This window comes from Phyllobates terribilis, unplaced genomic scaffold, assembly GCF_046119375.1.
Source record: "Phyllobates terribilis strain yellow unplaced genomic scaffold, ASM4611937v1 Scaffold_12__6_contigs__length_324123572, whole genome shotgun sequence".
Lineage (NCBI taxonomy): Eukaryota > Metazoa > Chordata > Amphibia > Anura > Dendrobatidae > Phyllobates > Phyllobates terribilis.
In genome coordinates, this window is record NW_027362772.1 from 42,538,816 (window position 1) to 42,546,885 (window position 8,070).

Below are 8,070 nucleotides of genomic sequence, written 5' to 3' on the forward strand. Positions count from 1 at the left end.
CACTCTGGGGAGATAAAAAAACTTGAAAAATTGTACTGTCCCTGCCCTCATAAACTATAAAGATGAGATGCCAGTGAAGTTCTATTGTCTTTATAACAATTGTAATTCAGTGTGACAGTAGATGTTCCTCACTGCTCCCCCCTCCTTCTTGGATGTTATGTCACATAGCAGTGTGAAGCTCCCCACTGTGAAGAACAGCCAGTCCAAGAAGAATGGACCTGGGAGAAACAGCTAATATCAGAAGACTGGATAATAGTAAAAGCATGGAGATGCACACTGATATAAGGCAAGAAGGAAGGGGTGAGGAGTGAAGAGCAGCTCCATTCATGCCAACCCACGGATAATGTTTGTTTGTCTACATTCGTAGGTGGAGCATGGTGGAGTTGTGGAATGATCCTGACTTTTAGTAGCAGCCAGTCCCCTGATAATATTTCCTTATCTGCAGTCTGATAAGAGTAGACATGGCATGGGAGTGGGCTGCCTCGTGGCATCTAGTAGCAGCCATCCCCCTGATAATGTCTAGAGATGAGCGTTGTTCGACTCGAATTGTTCGCCAATCTCAAATTCGAGCTGTTTTGGGCGGTGTTCGAGCCGTTCGGCGAACACGAACGATTTGAGAAAAATTCGGCTGTTCGAGGTTATGTTCGATAACTGTTCGTGCACCAAAATCATAACTGGATTTTTTCTCAGTAATGATGAAAATTAATGTTAATACACAGTTTGAGTGTACAGCGGGGTGGGGGGAGGGGCAGGGGATGGATCTCTGCAGGAATAATGAAGATCTCCAATTTTTTTTCTCTTTCCCGCATTTACAGTGGGGAGGTGCAATCTGTCAGCCTATCAGCAGCGCACACACGGAGCGAAGTGCTTTTTTTCACACAAGCAAGGGCATGTGTCATTGGCAGTGTATGTCACATGTCCTTGCCCTATAAGACCAAGCCATTTTCCCCGTCGCCACCATTTTCTCACTGCTGCAGCTGCGTGTTAGACAGCACCGCTGTTGCTGTGTGCGCTATACCTTGTTAATTTCAAGCCAATTTTCGCACAAATCTACAGATAGCTTGGGAGTAGGGAATAGTTGTGATTTCAGTCCTTTTAAGGACTAGGTTACAGCATTTCCTACGAATTTTATCAGGCAGGTCTGTGCTCTTAAATAGATAGATTGTGGGAGTAAAGACTAATTGTAATTGCAGTCCTTTTCAGGACTAGGTTACATCAGTTCCTATCAGTTTTTGCCAGGCAGGTCTGTGCCAGTGCTGTGCAAGTTTTTTTCACAGCATTTGGCTGAATCTAGCAAAGCTAATCCTTTTTGGCCTATTGCAGAGTGTGTTAGTCAGCGGAGTAGCCTATCTGTGTTGCAAGATATACCACCTGTGTATAGAATACCAATTTTTTACTGCGCCTAGTGAAGTAAAATCTTTTGGGCATAGCATCATTCTATTAGTCCATCTATACTGACCTCCATCAGGTTGCAAATTGAATATAATTTTTTTCTGCATCTAGCTCTGAAAAAATATTTGGGCTTCTAGCAGTGTGTGGGACTTGTTCTATTAATCCATCTATACTGACCTCCATCAGGTTGCAAACTGAATATAATTTTTTTCTGCATCTAGCTCTGAAAAAATATTTGGCCTTCTAGCAGTGTGTGGGACTTGTTCTATTAGTCCATCTATACTGACCTCCATCACGCTGCAAATTCAAAATAATTTTTTGTCTGCATCTAGCTCTGAAAAAATATTTGGCCTTCTAGCAGTGTGTGGGACTTTCTCTATTAGTCCATCTATACTGACCTCCATCAGGTTGCAAATTAAAAATAATTTTTATCTGCATCTACCACTGAAAAAATATTTGTGCTTCTAGCTGTGTGTGGGACTTGTTCTATTAGTCGATCTATACTGACCTCCATCAGGTTGCAAACTGAATATAATTTTTTTCTGCATCTAACTCTGAAAAAATATTTGGCCTTCTAGCAGTGTGTGGGACTTTCTCTATTAGTCCATCTATACTGACCTCCATCAGGTTGCAAATTAAAAATAATTTTTATCTGCATCTAGCTCTGAAAAAAATATTTGGCCTTCTAGCAGTGTGTGGGACTTTCTCTATTATTCCATCTATACTGACCTCCATCAGGTTGCAAATTAAAAATAATTTTTTGTCTGCATCTAGCTCTGAAAAAATATTTGGCCTTCTAGCAGTGTGTGGGACTTTCTCTATTAGTCCATCTATACTGACCTCCATCAGGTTGCAAACTGAATATATTTTTTTTCTGCATCTACCTCTGAAAAATTTTGGGCTTCTAGCTGTGTGTGGGACTTGTTCTATTAATCCATCTATACAGACCTTCATCAGGTTGCAAACTGAATATAATTTTTTTCTGCATCTAGCTCTGAAAAAATATTTGGGCTTCTAGCTGTGTGTGGGACTTGTTCCATTAGTCCATCTATACTGACCTCCATCAGGTTGCAAATTGAATATAATTTTTTTCTGCATCTAACCTAGCCAATAGTTTTGGCCTAATACCACAGTTTGGCCACTCAGCTCTGCTCGGTTCCCATCCATTGTTTTTTTGTGCAAACAACTCCAGAGTTGTGAATTAGTTAACCACCAAAATGAGTGGAAAAAGGCCTGCTGCTGGTGGAAAGGGGAATAGGCGTGTTGGGAAGGGGAAAAAAGGTTGAGTCCGTGGGGTAGGTGTTAAAGCAACAGTAACATCTGCAGAAGAAAGACCATCTTCCAGCCAAACTAAAATGTCTACTTCTTTTAGCGGACAATGTGATAAGATCCCTTTCTTACGGCCACGCCAATCGCTACAAATTCCAGATGAGGCACAAAAACAGCAGGTGCTTCAACGGATATCAAGTGCTCCTTTAAATGGGCTCTCCTCCACATCAACTTCAACATCACAAATACTCCAGTCCTCAAAGGTGTCACCCCAATCACACTTGCTTCCTCACAGCTCCCAAATCTCCAGCTGCCCGTCTGAGTATGAGGTAGAACAGATGGTTGAGTCTGCAGAGCTGTTTACTCATACTATAGCCTGGGAATCAGAGGTCGACTCCAGCGCTTCTGTGAATCCAGACGAGGAAATGATCTGCACTGATGCCCAGAATCTTTATGAGTCGGATCCAGGACCAGACGCAGAAGGTTCTGACCATAATGTAGACCCTCATTCCCAAACTGTAACTCCTGTTGGTGGAGACAATGAGGAAGACGATGATGAGACTCAAATACCTGATTGGAGCAACAACTTTAGTTTTTTGTCAGGGCAGGAAAAGGTTGGCTCTGAGGACGACTGGTGTGATAACGCACAGGGTGATGATGATGAGGTTGGAGATCCCACTTACTGTCAACCCACAGTCAGCCAAGAGATGAGGTCATCAGAGGAGGTGGAGGAAGATGCTAGTGACGACGAGTTCAGGTTGCGCCTTCCTGGACAGAGACGTAGTACTGGAAGCACGTCAACAACTGCATCCTCAAACACAACTCTGCCTCTCACCACAAGTCGTGGTGGCTCTTCAGGTCGCATGGGTGCTACGCCTTGCATAGCCTGGGCATTTTTTCAGATCGATAAAGATGACCCAACTCGTGTTATCTGTAACATTTGTCAGCAAAAGCTAAGTAGAAGCCAAAAAATACATAGTTTGAGTACTTCATGCATGAACCGGCACATGGACATGAAGCATAAGTTGCAGTGGGAAGCTCAGTGTGCTACAATGCGGCCTAGCCGGCCGGGCCAGCCACAGTCTGCCATATCTTGTGCATCCGCGGCCTCTTCATCCTCTGTGACTGGGGGGACAGCAGTCAGACCTGTTTTGGGGCGTAGACCTGCCACCTCTTTACCCGCAACAGCCAGCGTGATTGGCAGGTCATCATTTTCTTTGGAGGTGGTAACACCAGCTGGTGTTGAGCGCTGTCCGACTTCGATAGCACCACCTTTGGATCAAGGAAAACCTAACATGTCCGCCTGCATCTTCCTCACAGACCGGCAGTTTGCCGGGGACACCCTTATCAACCCCGTCTAAGCACAATAGCCAGCCCTCGGTCCCTCAGATGTGGACAAGTAAAAGATCATTTCCTCCTAGCCATGAGAAAGCTAAGAGGTTGAATTTCACCATCTGCAAGCTCTTGGCTACAGAAATGCTGCCTTTCCGCCTGGTGGACACAGAGGATTTTCGAGACCTTATGTCCGTCGCAGTGCCCCAGTACCAGATGCCCAGTCGGCACTACTTCTCAAAGAAAGGTGTGCCTGCGCTCCACCAGCATGTCGCACACAACATCACCGCTTCTTTGAGAAACTCTGTGTGTGACAGGGTGCATTTCACCACAGACACTTGGACGAGTAGGCATGGACAGGGGCGTTACATGTCGCTGACTGGGCACTGGGTAACTATGGTGACAGCAGGACAAGGGGCTGCTGTCCAAGTCTTGCCGTCCCCACGAGTTGTGCGTCAATCCTCTTTATGTCAAAGTTCCTCCACTGCTTCTGCCTCCTCAACCTCCTCTCGGTCTTCCACCTGCACCCAAAGCCTGTCTGGTCATGCCACAAGCTTTCTAACTGCGCAGAAGGGATCCTGCACACCTCCTTACTATGCTGGCAGTAGGGCTCAATGTCATCAGGCGGTTTTTACATTGAAATGTCTGGGAAATGTGAGTCACACAGCTGAGGAGTTGTGGTCAGCTCTGGAGAACCAATTTCAAGAATGGTTGTCTCCACTGGACCTGAAACCAGGGAAGGCCGTGTGCGACAATGCTGCAAACCTGGGTGCGGCCCTTCGCCGGGGCAATGTCACACACGTGCCTTGTATGGCTCACGTGTTGAACCTGGTTGTCCAGCAATTTTTAGCCCACTATCCCAGACTAGATGGCCTTCTGCAGAGGGCACGGTCGCTGTGTGCTCACTTCTGCCGTTCGCATCCCGCAGCTCAGCGACTTACATCTCTACAGAAGTCGTTGGGCCTGCCACTTCACCGGCTAAAATGCGATGTGCCTACCCGGTGGAATTCAACTCTGCACATGTTGCAGCGACTGTGGCAGCACCGACAAGCCCTGGTGCAATACGTTCTGACGTATAGCCTGGGCAAACGAGATTCAGAGGTGGGGCAAATCACGCTGGAGGAGTGGTCTCAGATCAGGGACCTATGCACCCTTCTGCACAGGTTTGAAATGGCGACGAAGATGTTTAGTGCTGACGATGCCATTATCAGCATGACTATTCCGGTGATTTACATGCTGGAGCACATGTTAAACAGAATTCGGAGTCAGGTGGTGGCACAAGAGGAGGTGGAGGAAGTAGAGGAGGAGGAGTTGTATGCGGAAGGGCTAACATCTGCAAGGTCCATACGGTCGGCAGCACCAGGGCGGCAGGCATGTGAGGGTGGGGGAGATGATTTTACCAGGGCGCATGGTAGCAGCCAAACTAGTGAGGAAGGTGCAGGAGCCCAGGAAGAAGTGGAGGACGAACTGATGGAAGACTCATCAGATGAGGGAGACCTTGATCACATTTCTGTTGTGCGAGGTTGGGGGGAGAGGACAGAGGAAGGAAGCATGATTGTTACCTCGCCACCAACACAACAGGGACTTGGTGCTCCTGGATGCGCAACACACATGAGTGCCTTCTTGCTGCACTACCTGCAACATGACCCTCGAATTGTGAGAATTAGAAATAATCCTGACTACTGGGTTGCCACACTGTTAGATCCCCGGTACAAAAGTAAATTTGCAGAAATTATTCCTGCCATAGAAAGGGATGCACGCATGCAGGAGTATCAGCAGAGACTGTTGCAGAATCTTACATGTGCTTTTCCACAAAATACCAGTGGTGCACGTAGTGAATCTCAAAGTTCCAACTTGCCAACCGTGGGACCGTCAAGTGTTCAGCACTCAAACCGTAACAGAACCACAGTATCTGCTGGTAACATCAATTTTGCGGAATCATTTCACCACTTTTTTAGCCCATCCTTTGCAAGGCCACAGGAGACAAGAAGTCTGACACATAGTCAACGCCTAGAGACGATGGTACAGGAGTATCTCCAAGTAAACATTGAAGCCACGACTGTGTCACTGGACCCTTGCTCTTTTTGGGCTTCCAATCTGGATAAATGGCCGGAGCTAGCCACTTACGCCTTGGAGATCTTGTCATGCCCCGCAGCCAGCGTTCTGTCTGAACGTGTGTTCAGCGCTGCTGGTGGTGTGCTGACAGATAAGCGCACGCGGCTCTCCACTGATAATGTAGACAGACTCACGTTCATAAAGATGAACAAATCATGGATCCGAAACGACTTTTCTACCCCTGTGTCATCCTGGGGAGAGTAAAAGCTTGATGATTGGTTAAAATCACCCTACCAACCGTTTTAAGCTTTCAAATTACTAATCATGTTTATCTGTATCTTGACTGGAAAATAATTTGGGCTTTGTAGCAGTGTGCAGCACTGATCCTATTAGGCCATCTATACTAAAGCTTCACCAGATTTAAAATTAAAAATAATTTTTAGCTGCATCTAGCCCGGAAAATAATTTTGGGGCTCCGAGATGCGCAAGGCACATAAGTGCCTTCTTGCTGCACTACCTGCAGCATGACCCTCATATTGTCAGAATTCGAAGTAATCATGACTACTGGGTTGCCACACTCTTAGATCCCCCAAACTTTTCGATCAACCTTTTCATTTTAATAAAGACCAAAAAAATGGTCATTTTTGAAATTATAAGCATTAGCAGGTTGTTAGAAACTGAAATCAAACAGTTTTCAACTCAAAACTTTATTCTAGGTGATGTTACATTTTCACATAGGACCCCTTGTTCGAAAGGAGCTTCTGAACTCTCTCGTCCATTGAATTTGTCAGGTTTTGGATGGTTTCTGCTTCAATTGTTTTGCATGAGGACAGAATACCCTCCCAGAGCTGTTGCTTAGATGTGAACTGCCTCCCGCCATCATAGACACTCCTTTTAATGATGCTCCAAAGGTTCTGAATGGGGTAGAGGTCAGGGGAGCATGGGGGTCACACCATAAGTTTGTCCCCTTTTATGCCCATATCAGCCAGAGATGCAGATGTTTTATGTGCAGCATGAGATGGTGCATTATCATGCAGAAAAATGATCTTGCTGTGAAATACACGGTTCTTCTTCTTGAACCATGGCAGGAAGTGCTGTTTGAGAAAATCCACATACATTATGGAGTTCATCTTTAGCGCCTTCAGGGATCCTAAAGGGGCCGACAATCTCTCTCCCCATGATTCCAGCCCAAAACATTACTCCACCTCCTCCTTGTTGGCGCTGTAGCCGTGTTTGCGTGGGGTGTCCATCAACCAGCCATCCTCCACTCCATCCATCTGGACCATCGAGCGCTGCACAGCACTCATCCGTGAACAAAACAGTTTTGAAATCAGTCTTCATGTAATGTTTGGCCCACTGGAGCCGTTTCTGCTTGTGTGAAGTGGATAGAGGAGGTCGACAGGATGGCGCATGCACAGCTGCAAACCTCTGAAGGACCCTGCATCTTGTTGTTCGGGGGACGTTGGAGGCACAAGCAGCTTCAAAAACTTGTCTGCTGCTATGACAAGGCTTTTTTGCCTCTGCTCTTTCAACCTGACGTAATTGCCTGTAGGAAAGAGTCCTCAATTTGCCCTTATCAGCACGCACACGTGTGTACTGTGAATCAGCTACATACTTCTTGATTGCCAGGACACTTCATCCTGATCATCGCACAATGTTGATTGTAGTCATGCCTTGACCTAAACACTCCACAATTTGTTGCTTCTCAGCAGCCAACACATCCTTTTTCTTTCCCATTTTGGCAGAAAATGTAGGCTGCTTAATAATGGGAGAGAGCCTTCTTAAGTAGTCTTGCCTTTCATTGGACACACCTGCCAAACTAATTAGCACAGGTGTCTGCAATTGCTTACAGTGATATAAAGAGCCCTGACACACATCACCATCAATGAGTTTAACTGACAAACAAACAAATTCTTCCCTTATCACTCCTAAACACTTTTTGTATAATAATTTGGAACGCAGTGTACATGTGCTTTTCCACAAAACACCAGTGGTTCACGTAGTGAATCTTACAGTTCTAAC